Source organism: Sceloporus occidentalis, unplaced genomic scaffold (assembly GCF_023333645.1).
Source record: "Sceloporus occidentalis isolate IW3139 unplaced genomic scaffold, rSceOcc1.0.p SCAF_1, whole genome shotgun sequence".
In the NCBI taxonomy this organism is placed as follows: domain Eukaryota; kingdom Metazoa; phylum Chordata; class Lepidosauria; order Squamata; family Phrynosomatidae; genus Sceloporus; species Sceloporus occidentalis.
This window is the reverse complement of record NW_028316981.1, coordinates 314,547,936-314,561,956: the sequence shown is the minus strand read 5'-3', so window position 1 is coordinate 314,561,956 and position 14,021 is coordinate 314,547,936. Positions and strand designations below refer to the sequence as shown.

The 14,021-nt window shown below is 42.3% G+C and overlaps 1 protein-coding gene across 10 annotated transcripts in view; it reads right to left on the bottom strand.

Moving 5' to 3' along the window:
* The window catches only part of LOC149324235 (CUGBP Elav-like family member 4), a 942,387-nt gene that overhangs the window by 570,922 nt on the left and 357,444 nt on the right, over positions 1-14,021 (bottom strand). The gene's annotated exons all lie outside the window — the stretch shown is intronic.

Sequence of the window (14,021 nt, the reverse complement as noted above, 5' to 3'; positions counted from 1 at the left end):
ATGCTCCCTCTCTCCCCGAGAACACCTTTTTTCCTCCCAGGATTTAGGTTAAGTATAGCCACAATAAAATAAAATAAAATAAAATAAAAATAGAAACCAGAAACCAGCCCAACAACAATCGATATCCCAATGAAACCTCTTGCTTCAAACTCTCCAACCACCACAGTTCCATTAACTCATCTTTCTTTCCATTTTCGTGCTCCATTAAGAGCAGGGATGGGACTCCCTGCCTTCAGTTCTAAAATAATCCTCTCACATCTTTAGAATCAATTTCTGCCAGGCCACTGATGTTATTCTTCTTTGGCTTTTGCAAAAAAAGAGAAAAAAAAGCTGTAAGCAAGGGGTTAGAAGGCTCCTTGTGGATGCATCACCCTCACATCTTCATTTTGGAGAGTTGCTCTGATTCAGCCTGCTGATATCAGACTGCTGCATTTCCAGCATAGACAAAGATGCTCCTGGAGAGCACTGACTTCTGTTTCCATGGAGGAAACACATGGAAATGGAAATTGCTTCCCAGTTATCAAGTTAGACTACTGTGCCTTCTAGTTTAGCATTATCTATACTGACCAGGGTTGCCAGGTCAGAGTTTCACATCATCTCACATCCTGACATCTCATGGTTAAAAGCTGGGACCAAGAGTCTGTTCCTGGTGATACCGAGTATTTGTTTAAATACATTATATCTCACCCTTTGACCATAAATGTTGCAATCAGTTACTTCAACAGCTCCCTGGTCTAAGGGTAACAGCCCAAAGCATGTCCATGTGCAAACTATGTCTGTACATCCATTCACAACATGCAAGTCCATGTACACAACTTCTTTTTCAGCAAATTTGAACTGAATGAGGACATTCCTCAACAGGCAAAACCATCCAAATACATCCATAGGGGAATTATGGTTCTGCAAAAAACCAACAGGTTTCTTGCTCATATATTGCTTCTGCATTTCCCTCCTATTTTTTGGACTGTTGGGTTTTATTCCTCTGATGGCGCTGCATATTACTGGCCATGTAACTAGCAACAGAAGGAATTACATGACCTGCAATGAACTGTGTCCTTACCTCACACACATACACTTGTAACAGTGAGTCTACAATAGCCATTCCATTTTTATTTCTATTTTTTGCACTGAGCTGCTGTGCATGTGTTTGAAGTGGGGACACTCCCGCCAAAGGAAGAAAAAACTCTTTGTAACTTTATTTTCTGTTCTAGCTCATTGCATCACAAAGTAAAATTAACAAGATGTATAATTGACTATATTAAGCAAAAATCTTGTTAGTGGTATATACTAGTGTTCATCAAGAGAAATACTTTGGAAGCATTGTGTAAAGACATGACCAATACCTCCTTCTGCAATGCTTTCCTGTTGCAAGAGCAGCTGGACAGTGTCCGGGTGCAGCTCCATTCCTTATGTGTTAATTGTCTGTGGGGGAGAATATGGACATCATCTGCTTGGCCTTGCAAAGAAATAACATTCTTTGATCCCAAGAACCAGCAGAGATGGGAGCTTTCATGGCATCATGGTTTGTTTATTGCATTGGGACTCTGGGAGACCAGGGTTCAGATCCATGAACAACCATAGAAATCCACTGTGTAACTTTGGACAAGTCACACTCTCTCTGCTTTAGAGGAAGGCAATGGCAATCCCCCTGTGAACAAAGGTTGCCAAGAAAGGTTGCCAAGAACTCATGAATCTGAGTCAACATGAAGGCACATAGCAACAACAACAAATCACCATGAGTATGCTGGGGGGGGGGGGCGTTATTCTCTGTTACTGGTCATACTGGATTTTGGCCATGATCTCCAAGGGCATAATCTACCAGGAGGTTATGAAGAAAGTCCCACCAAAGTCAGAAAAACAGCAAGCATTTCTCAGGCGTACAGTACTTCTAGGTGGATCATTCCCCATTTCCTCATCCACCCTTCTTTGCCTGACCTGCATGCATACATTTCTTCCTCCTTCCTTCCCTGGAGTGTTCATCAATAAATATTCAATTAATGTTTTCATAGGATAAAGATCTACGGGCTCTGGATAAGAACATCTCAGCAGGATGAATGGGGTTGCAGGCTTGGGCAGCTAATACTTTTGCAGCTGTATGAAGCCTGGCTGGAAGAGATGTTACCAAACGGGGGGAAAAAATCAAACTAAAAAAAAATCTTTTAAAAATAGAGTGCCTAGGGATCCTCATTTGCTTTTTTTGCTGTGTTTCTTTTTTGCTTTAAAGAAAATGCAGATGAGAATTTAAAAGCTTGTGTTTTCCGCAATTAATTTTATGTACTATTCTTTTCAATTATTTATGTCCCCTAAGTGATAAATGGGCTGGTAGAGAAGGCGGGTGGGTGAAGGAGGAATGGGTGGGGGGAAGATGTTGCATCTTTGTTATTTATTCTCATACTTGGGTTAGAGATGTCAGGGCAATGAGTCTAGCTTTCTCACTTAGGGTTTAGAAGATTCATGGAGTAGAATAGATTAATTGATGATTCCAACCCCCTCTGTGAACAACCAGAGGAGCACTGTTGGCCTCATTCTCTCTCCTTTGTGACCCAGAATATCAGCAGAGATCCTGCATCATTCTGGCATGGCATAAATTTGCACACGTGTAGTTAAGTGATGGTTGCACTAGTCCACCCTTCTGCTAAATACCAGTATTGCACAACCAATGGCTTCATCTGGCAGTGTGCCTCCTCCATGGTCCTCTTGTGTGACAGGAACGTCACAGTGGCTATATCTGCAATCCCATTGAGTCAAGTGGGACATTGAAGGCATTGATGAACAGTTAAGTAAAATTCAAGAATGTGTAACTACACGTGGAATGGTCACACATGTTGAACTCAACTTATGCAATCATGAACTGAAAACAGACATTATGCAATGTTTTTTTTAAAATCAAAATCAAACCTAAATACAACTGCATGGGTAAGGGAACTTACACATATGCAAAACAATAAAAAGATTTTACCCTGTGATTTGAGAAGGCACTATCCATTGATCTAAAAATGAGAACAGACTGTAACATTGACCCTGTGGGATAAGAGCAATGCCGTATCTACTCAAGCATCCTGACCCATCATCAATGTTTGCTTCCATTTCCATGGTTTGAAGAACCTACTCCAGGTTTAATCTAAATGTTAAATGAGCTATCCTTCAATCTCAGTAGGTTCAGAGTCTTGGAAAGTTCCTCGAAAGTTTGGACTAAACTTGTAGAGGAGTCTCTCCTCCACTGATATCCCTTCTGGGATGCTCACAAGGAGAATGTAAGAATTTGTAAGCTGGGAGGGAATGCTCAGTTTTCATGAATATATCATCCACAATTCTGGCATCTCGTTCCTGTTCCATAAGAATGCTTTAAAAAAAAAGCAGGTTTTTTCCCCCAAATATTTTTGAATATTCTTTCCATACCTACCATAAACACTAAGATATTTTGACCAGTGCTGGACTTCTGGGAGACAACCATTAAGTTAAAAAAACCAACAACAACAGTCATGCACTTTAGGCTGGAAGAAACTGATCAAATTGCTGTTCTGTGATATAAGCTTACATCTAGTGCATTGCAATTCAAGGTGCCTGAAACTTGAATCTGACTCCATTCCTTGGTGCCATTGACCACAGAGGCAAAGTACAAAGCACAGCGAATATGTACAGTAAATGGAACAGCAGATGTGGCTGAAATTGGGAGTGGTTGAAATGTATAGTGGATATTATTTTCAGGTTCACTGAGGTCTAGCACAGGACCACAAACCAAGCTTAATTATTGATGTTGAGGCATAGCATCAGCAGCATTTCTTTGAATATTAAAAAATCTTTACATCCTTATGAGGTCTTCCTGCATTATTATGCTGCTTTGCAGTTAGGGGAACAGAAAAGAAATCTAAAATGTATTTTTATGACATTGGCTGCATCACTGCAGAAATGATCCAGGTTGACACCACGTTAACTGTCAAGAGACAATGCTAGGGGATTCTGGGATTTGTAGTTTGTTGTGGAACCAGAGCTGTCTGACAGAAGGCTAAATGTCTCACAAAACTACATTTCCCAGAATTCCATAGCACTGAGCCATGGCAGTTAACATGGTGTCAACCTGGATTATTTCTGCAGTGCAGATGCAGCCTAAGAAGCAATGGCACTACACCAGAATGACTCCAAGAAACTGGGTAACCAACCAAGAGTGAGTCACACCAGTAAGACTGGGAGGTCAAGATCATCCCAGGACCTGAGATTTTGAGGCCTGAATTTGAAATTTAGGGGTAATCCCTTATGATGTCACATGCGGTATGACCTAGTGATGTTACAAGAGTGATGATGCAAGGTGCAATCCCTAGTGACATTATTATTGATGTTGTTCTTGCTTATTTGTATCCCATACCCCACCTTTTTACTCTTTCCAGGACTCCAGGAGGGCTACAAAGATAAAAACAGATATAGCCTCAAAATTAATATACAAAAAACAAATATAATCAACCAACAATAGCATTCAAGACAGTTAAAAGCATGACAATTTTAAAAAAGAAATCAACAATACAGCACATTCTGAAAGGCCCTACACCTCTGAGCAGTCTTTCATCCAAAGTCCTCTGCCTGTCTAATCTCTCTAGGAAGGGAGCTCCAAAGCCTGGGAGCAGCCACAAAGGATGCCATCTCCCATATTTCCACCAGATACACCTGTGAGAGAGAAGGGCCTCCTCAGCAGATCTAAAAACTCAGGCAGGTGTATATAAGGAGAATACAGTAGTACAGATTACTTGGACATGAGTTCTATGATATGCTAAAGCCATGTCCAGAAAGGCCAAATAACACATCCTTCCCACTATCTCCAAGGTGACACAGTGGCCCAGTCCCCACTTCTGGTGCAAACTATCCAGACAGCAGACAGTCAGTTCAGCAACAAACCCACAGTATGCTGCCTTTAATGCAGATTTTTAAAGTCACCTTTTGCTCTGGATCTTCCCAGATCAGGAGCCCACCATAGTGACAGCAGGTGGCAGTTTACAATCCAGTCTTCTGTGTCTTCTGCTGCCACTGTCACTGCCGTGAGTCACTCTTTCTTAGGTCAGAAAGAGCTGTCCAGCTGTGTGACCAAGACAGAGTGCTGCATTTATGGCCTCTGAGGGAGCGTTTCATACCAGTGATGGTGATGGCAGGTGGCATAGAAGGATGTGCATGTGAACAGCAACTCTATGTTGCTCTGGTGTACCCAGATAACAAAGGATGTTGGAGCAGCTTTGGAATCAGAATTCCCTGGGCTGCCCCCAGAGTATTCTGGCCCCTGCAAACACAACCTTCACTTCAACCACAGTTGTAGAGCATACACCATTCAGACAACAACAACAACACGAAGTCTAAGAAGTGAGGAGAATAGATATACACACACCTTTCAAGACAGTCTTCTCACTCTCAGATTCCTCCCCTTGCCTTGAGGACCAGAGAACCTGAGATGGAAGCTCCTGTCTTTCGTAGGCCACAGATCCTACTGCCCATCATTACTTGAGTTAAATCCACAGTGAGGTAGGATCTATTCAGTTTAATTGTTCATGAGCAGCACCTGTTTGCAACATGCACAATGATGTCAGCAAGAACAAACTGTTCTATCAGGGCAGAAATGAATATGCGACCTATCCTGGTAAGAATGGAAATGTTAAAACATTGTTAAAACAAAGAAAAACAATGGTAAAGCAGGAAGACAAATCTAGCAGGGATCAAGAGTCCCTGTATTTGCAGGCAGGTATGAGTGGGTGAGCAAGATTCCCAACACACACACACACACTGGCTCTCAGCCAGTTCTGTCCTACCAAGACAAATGTGACAAGTAATTAACTCAGACAGGGAATACATCTTTAATGCTACTGTTATGTGTGATTGGCTTTGGCTGATGTGGCTGAACTCTTCATATCACAAGCACCCCTGAAGACTTTTGCCTGGACAGCATCATGGAATTTTAGAATCATCGGGCATTACGGGGTCATCTTGGACAAACACATGCCTGATGATGATGATGATGATATGGCACAAGAAATGCACATTTGGATTTTTCTCCAAGTTCTAGGGCCATCTTCACTAGGACAGATATCACTTCTTCAAAAACTCCAAGAGAAGAAATCTTCCTAGCATAGATACCATTTCTTTCAGACTTTCAAGAGAAGGCAACTTCCTAGCATAGACATCACTTCTACAAAACCTCCAAGAGGAGGCACTGTTCTAGCAGAGACATCACTTCTTCAAAACTCCCAAGAGGAGGCATCTGCTAAGCAGAGCCACCAGTTCTTCTAAACTTTCACAAGAAAACATTTTCCTAGCAGAGACAATACTTAGGAGACGAATAGGAACATAAACTGCCCACACACCAGTAACTATGTTTCAGTTAACTAGTCATCACTTCACCCAGAGCCAACTCACTGGTCAGCCACACTACTTTCCCACTTTATTGTATTGTCTCGTATTGATTGAGAACCAGCTGTTGTGTCCTCAAAGCTTCTATGGCTGCAGAGAAAGAGAGAGATTCTGTTCTACCAACTATCATGCTGTTTGTACCAGGCTTTGCTAATGCAGAGGTCTTATGCCTCCTACTCATCAGAAGGCAGTGTTGCATATCCCTTTGCCATCTTGTGACTGAAATAGGCCCAGAGGGCTGAGTGTGCACACAACATAATCTTGCAGCTGCAATTTTTTGACAATTCTGGCTGGGAGATTCTGAAAGTTCTATAAAAGAACAAAAGAGACAGCTATGGTCTGAGGTTGCTGCCACACTGCAGTATTAACACAATTTGAGACTGCTTTACCTGTCATGGCTACATTCTATGGAATCGTGGGGTTTATAGTTTGTTGTGACACCAGAGCTCTCTGACAGAGAAGGCTAAATAGCTCACAAAACTACAAATCACAGAATTCCATAGCACTGAACAATGGCAGTTAAAGCACTGCATTAATTGTGCAGTATAGATGCAGGCTGAGACTTGAAGTTCTTCATTCAGGAGCAATTTCTGTCTCTCTCTAAGATGCTTTCATATTGCTCTCCAAACAAACATCATTCCATCACATTTTACTGATATTTCTCTCATTTATTTCAACAAGGCCCATGTAGGAAAACTCACTGGCAGACTGGACCAAAGAATACCACCAATCCCCTACTGAACTTTCCAGGTGATCTTTCTCGTAGTGGCTTATGTCTGAAAGAACATGGAAAGCTGTTTCATTTAGCTCAAAGTACCACTTTGTGCTGTTTATCTATATGTGCAGCCTCAGCACTTATCAACATCACATGAGCAGATGACAATCTATCACTGAGGACAGAGGAGGAAACCAACGGAACTAGGAGGGAAACACTTTAAAATGTTGATTTCCCCTTTCTAATCTCTGCCCTCCTTGATCCACTAAATGCTGTCAGTAGAGATTTTTTTTAAAAAAAAATAGAAATCCCATTTATTAATATGCAAATTCTAAGTAGCAATCTGGAGCAAGTCAGGTTGCACTAATTTGCACATTAATATCCTTCTAGGGCTTTGCTGTTTGCTCTCTGGAAGAAGGGAAGGGAGGAGAGGGATAAAGGAATCTCATGTGGGATGTCTCCTTTGGCAGGGAAGTGGTTGTGGGCATAGCCTGGAGATCTTTCCTCCCCTGAAATTCCTTGCTTTTCAAAGCGAGAGAAGCAAAACAACAAAGTATAGCAATATAATGACATTAACTTTCAGCCTCATAGAAAGAGAATCTCATTAAAGTTCCAGGCCTGTATTTTTCATTTCTTTGACAACCTGTACATTAAAACCCCACTTTGCAAACTTTGGATCCCATCTACCTAAAGCCCCACCATATAACTTACAGCTCATGAGTTTAAGGGATGATTGTTCAAATAAGAGAAACATTCCCTGAAACCCTGGACAAGGAATGAAGCTGCCTTGATATTCTGCCTACCAGCTCTCCTTAACCATCACAAACTTGTACCTCACATTTTAGGCCCAGAACTCCTCCCTGAATGATGCCGTTTGATGACACAGTGCTTTTACCACATTATTTCTGGAATAAAATGAATGTTGCGGTCTTCCATCAGGAGACAAAATTATGAGATCTAGCTATGACAGCTTTCTGACCAAACTTTCCCAATTCTATTTTTAATCAGCTGTATCCTTCTAAACTGAGAAACATGGAACTGGAAGAGACTCCAAGAGCCATCCAGAATCCCATTCTGCCATACAAAACTACACATTCCTGACAGTTGGTCATCCGGCCTCTGTTTAAAAACTTCCAAAAGAAGGCATTTCCACCACACTCCTAGGCAGCATATTCCACTGTTGAAGAGCTCTTACTGTCTGGAAGTTCTTCCTAGCATTTAGGTGGAATCTCTTTTTCTGTAGTTTGCATCCATTGCTCTGTGCCACAGAGGGGCTCCAGGCACAGGACGAGAACAGAACGAAAGGGTATGAGAACGAGTGGGGAATGAGTGGGGGACGCATTTTACTGTATACAGAAGTCCCCATTCCATTCCATTACCTTCCCTTCCCTTCCCAATCCATCCCAGAGGAAGCGATTTTTGAGATCTGTTCAGAATGAGTCCCCCACTCATTCTGTTCCCTTCCCAACCCCTTTTGGACTGTTTTCGTCCTGTGTCTACAGCCTGTGCAGTAAGGTCCTTAGTCTCAGGAGCAGCAGAAAACAAGCTTGCTACATCCTCAATATGACATCCCTTCAAATATTTAAACAGGGCTATCATGCCAACTCTTAACTTCCTCTTCTTCAGGCTAAACATACCCAGGTCCCTAAGCTGCTCCTCATAGGGGCATGGTTTTCAGACCTTCAACCATTTTGGTTGCCTGGCCATTTCCTGATTGCTGATGATAAGGGGGAACAGCAGACAAGTGTCCAGCTATTTTCCTATTGCTGGACACAGTGGCAGACATCCAGATCACCTTAAGGGGTCCTCTAGAAGTTCCTTCAGAAAATGTCACCATTCTGCATCCATATCTGGATGCTTGTTTGCTGCTTCTCCTTATTTCCCACTGACCAGGAAATGGCAGGGTTGGGAGCAGTTGAGAAAAGGTGGATTTTGGAATTATTTAAGTTATTGCACAGTTTGTAGTGAATTCTGAGCTCTGCAACAATTTTTTTTAAAGTGAGTTGCAATTGCATACACCAGATTTATACCATCATAATTCACCCACAAGATGACATCTCGGAACTCCAGTCTTCTCTAGAAAATCTGCCATGTTCCAGATAATTCTTCCCCTTTTACATTCCTTTTGGATGCAGCAAAAGAAGCCTCTATTTTCAGAGTCTAGGACCTTTTCTGCACAGGCTGAAAAGCCAATTTGCCCCCATTTTGATGCCATTCTGCTCAGATGATGCACAGCCCAAACCCCAGATTTGGTGAGAGCAGTCCAGATGATGTCCTGACTGTTCCACACCAGAACTGGAGTATGACAACCTTACAACACATTTTAAAAATTTACTTTTCGCTCTTGATCTTCCAGGAAGATCTGGAGAGCTCCGTTCCTGTACCAATGAGTCCATCTACCAGAGAGCAGGACAGAGTGTGTCCTTCTGAACTGCCTGGTACATGTGCCAGTGCCACAGGTCACTTGCACTGGGATCAGAACAAAGTGCCCAGCCATGCCATCATCACTCAGAAGTGAGTGACATGTAGCAGCAGACATGTCAGTGATCTCAATGGGTTGCCTGTGCAGACAACTGCCCCGACATGGGAATTAAGGGGCAGGTAACAGGGGCAAGTCAGGGCAGCTGTGGGGCCAGGATACTCCAGGCTTCCCCCACAGTATCCTTTTCAGTGCAGACAAGGCCTTAGAGAGAGAAAGAAAGGGAGGGAGGGAGGGAGGGAGGGAGGGAGGGAGGAAAACTGTGGCAGAGTGTGTCAGGATGCCAGTCTTAAACACAGACACTTGCATTGTGGTTGTGAGGCAGCAATGTGACTTATAAAAAATAGTTAATATATCTAGAAGGCCATGAAATGCAATTTGGGATCCTCCATTTGGGCACCCAGCATCTCTTCCATAGACGGACAATGGAGTAGCCTCCTGAACTACTTTGTTTGGTACACAGAAGGGACAAAGGCTCCTGTGCTAACAATCCGGGACAAGCACATGAAGGTGCAAGGTTAACCTGTAGATCAAGGAAAACGAAGCACTTCCCATGCACTAATTAATTACGCAGCTGGAAAGAGGGGACTGTGAAAAAAGGTGAGCGCAATGACATTGCTAACAACAGGAACCCTCTATTTATCAGTCATAATTAGCTTTCTTCCTCCCTCCCTCCCCCAGTGCTGCAGCTGTACCAAAGTGATGGAGAGATGATGGGTCGACCCTTTCAGTCTTCTAGGAGACAGTCCCCTCCCTGCTGTCCTGAAGGTGACTAAGGCTGTGATCTTAAGGACATTGTTGCAGAAGTGAAGTTCGGCTGAACTTTGAAAGCAACTTCTTGCAATAGGCTCTTTCACAAGGAAACAGCTCCCCTTGGAAGTAAAATAATTTTCTGGGGTGCAACACTTTAGACTAAATTCCTTGACACACACACACCTGGAGAAACAAATCCATAAGAAGAACAACAAAAACATCCAATGCAACAGATAATGAATGTGCCAGTGAGACCCATATCATACCATTCTGAGTATAATGGACCATTTTCCATCCATTTTTTTTAAAGGATCAACAAGATGTAGTAGCTTTGCTCTCCCACTCTTTCTGATCCTTTAGCTATCAACAAATTTCAAAAGATGTCCCTCAAGTTTTTTTTTTCCAGTGTAGAATATCTGCATTCAATTCCAGATTTCAGAAACAAATGGGCACATTTGTGCCATGGTGCTTGCATGTGCATATTTGCAAAAGATACAGATGTGGATGTATATTGAGTTATCCATTCAGTTGCACATTTTGGTGGACATTAGGTTGTGCAACTTTGCTATTCAACATAAGTATCATGGCGAACAATCAGTGGAGAGCCAGTATGGTGTCGTAGTTTGAGTGTTGGACTAAGAATCTGGGATACCGTAGTTTGAATCATGTCCAGCCATGAAAACTCAATGTGTGACCTTGGGGAAGTTATACTCTCTTAGTTGAAGATGAATGTCATGGCAAACTTCCCCTTAATTGTTGACAAGATGACTGAACCTGCATGGTCTAATGGTTTGAGAGTTGGACTAGGACTTCGAGAAATTACGATTAAAATCCTTGTTCAGCCATAGAAACCCACTGGGTGACCATGGCCTAGTCACACGCTCTCTCAACCTTAGAGGAAGACAATGGCAAACCTTGTCTGAATAAATCCTCCCAAGAGAAGCCTATGATAGGGTCACTGTAAGTCACAGTAAACCTGAGGACCCATAAAAACAACAACCACAACCAACACAGTGACATAACTCAACATGCAGAGATTTATGCAATGGAACCCCTATGTAGGATGGCACCCCCCCAATACCTATGGATACCTATCTCAATGATAAATTCAAGGATATTAAAGTTTCCAACTTTTACTACTATTATAGTTATGAGGCACACACACATTCTCCAATTTCTCATTTCCCAGATGGAAAATGTCATGGGTGAGAAGCTTCTCAGTCACTGCTCAACCCTCTGCTCAGTTGCTGCTCCCAAGGTGACCACCTGCAAAGGGAGAAGATTCTCTCTAGTGAGGAAGATCTCTTAATCCTTTTTTACTGGGCTGGAGAGGAGCACAGCTGGCTTCCCACTTTTCTCCCCAGTGAGGTAGGACTCTCAATATGAGAAAGGTGAAGAATTGACAGCTTCCCCAGAGATCATAGAATCATAGAATCATAGAGTTGGAAGAGACCGCAAAGGCCATCCAGTCCAACCCCCTGCCATGCCGGCTATCCAATCAAAGCATCCCCAATAGATGGCCATCTAGCCTCTGCTTAAATACCTCCAAGGAAGGAGACTCCACTACACTCTGAGGGAGTGTGTTCCACTGTCGAACAGCCCTTACTGTCAGGAAGTTCTTCCTAATGTTGAGGTGGAATCTCTTTTCCTGTAGATGTGCCTTCCTCACACAGCTTCAAGTCATTCCTCCCCAACCATTGTTTCTTCTGCTACCTCTTCCATAGACCTATTGAATGAGAGAAGGCAGGGGGGACATCACCTCTCCAACCTGCCATCCAAGTCCTGGCAAAGCTCACAGAACTCAAGCAGGATGCCAAATGTGAAAGCTCCATTTTGCTGCCACTTCTCCACCACCGCCATGTACTCTTCTTGGTCCTAATAGCTGCTGGTTCACCTTGTTTTTCTTGAGTCCCCATACTTTGACTAAGTTCCCCCCTTCTGCCCCTCTTTTTCCTCACTGTGCCCATGGATGTTTCCATTACCCCCAAGGGATGGTGCCGTCCACTTTGGAAATTACTGCTTTAAATAATTAAAAATGAAGTGCCTATGGTCCAATTCGATATGGTGTGTAAAATCTGGACTTTTGCACATCCTACGCTATTCTATGAAGTTGCCTTTCTATGGTGTCCTTATGATTTATTCTTCCTCCTGAACCATATTGCATCTTTCTGAAGCTTTATCATAAATTGTGAGCATATGACAGTGGCTGCTTTTAAGCTTTGGAACTACCTTCCTAGGTAGGCTAGATTGTCCCCCTTCTTGTTTTCCCATCAACAGGCAAACACTTTTTTTTATCCAATGGCTTTGCAATGTCTTTTTAAGAAAGGGCTTTCCATGGTGTGGTGTATTGATTTTTAACTGCTTTTTAAAAATCTTGTTTTATCTTTAATGGACAGTTTACATTGTCTCTTAATGTTACAGTTCAATTGGATTTTAATGACCCATCTTTTGTATGTTTTTATCCACAGTGTTGTTCATTTAATTTTGTAAACTGACTACAGTCCCAGTTCAGGGGAGGGGGAAGGAGGTCAGAGAAGGCAGCCAGGAAAGACAAAATACAGAATGGAAGATTGCTTCTGAAATTATGCTGGGAAACAGTTATTGCTAATCCTTCTGGTTTTAGGCTTACTTGGAAGCTTGGAAAGGAAATCTCAAGTATACACATAACTCTTCCTTCCATACAGTGTATTACCACTAACATGCAAAACTCAACACTTAGGAGAAGCCTTTTCAAAGGAAATGTTTTATGTATGGAGGTGTTCAGAAATATCCGAGTTTCTCTCATTTAGTCCACACTTCTTTGCTACCACAGTGCTCTGAAGATTTTAGAGCCATTCACATATTTTCATTTTGCTCTTATCCTTAACAATTGTATATGCAGTTTGATACCACTTCAACTTTCTTCACTTCATCCTACAGATTCCAGAGATATGTAGTTTTGTGAGGCACCAACACTCTTTGGCAGAGAAGGCTAAAGCACTTGTAAAACTACAAATCCATAGAATTGAGCTACAGCACTTAAAGTGGTGTCATATTGCATTATTTTTACACTGTAGATGCACATATTGATAACTAAGCTAAAGACATGTAGTTGTCCAGAGACAAACTTGCAAAAGAAATGAATCTGTTTAGAAAGTTCACTCTTAATATTTGCCTTATCAAGTAATGGCCTGATAATGCCATCAGTCCACAAGCATCCTTTAGAGAAGGTTATTGGGAAACAGATATGGATCTGCCACACCTTGTTAGAAGGGTCCATGTAGCGGACTCTAATCCTTCAGTTATTTTTTCTGTCTCATAAATGCAATATATTCCTTTCAATAAACATACCTATTCAAGGACATATCAGCAGGTCCCTGTGAATTTTAGTAATGGAGTGCCCAATTTCCTGATGCCATGTGTGCTCAGCTCTAGTTAAGATGCTACAGCTGGACAATATGAATCACCTTGGTCTCCGATTACTTTGCCTCTTGGTCTGATCTATGGAATTAGTAGTAGTGGGTAAGGATAAGATGACGTGCGGGTGTTACTCTTGGCTTCCAAATGCCTCCTCGTCCTTAGCCATAAAGCAATGTAAATCAAGCATGCCCTCCTATCTAATTGAGTGTTCATATAGGGCTTAATTGGTAGTATTCCTGCAACTGAGCTCCTCAGCCCTTGGTGCGCATGGAGTTCTGCTCAGAGCCTAAT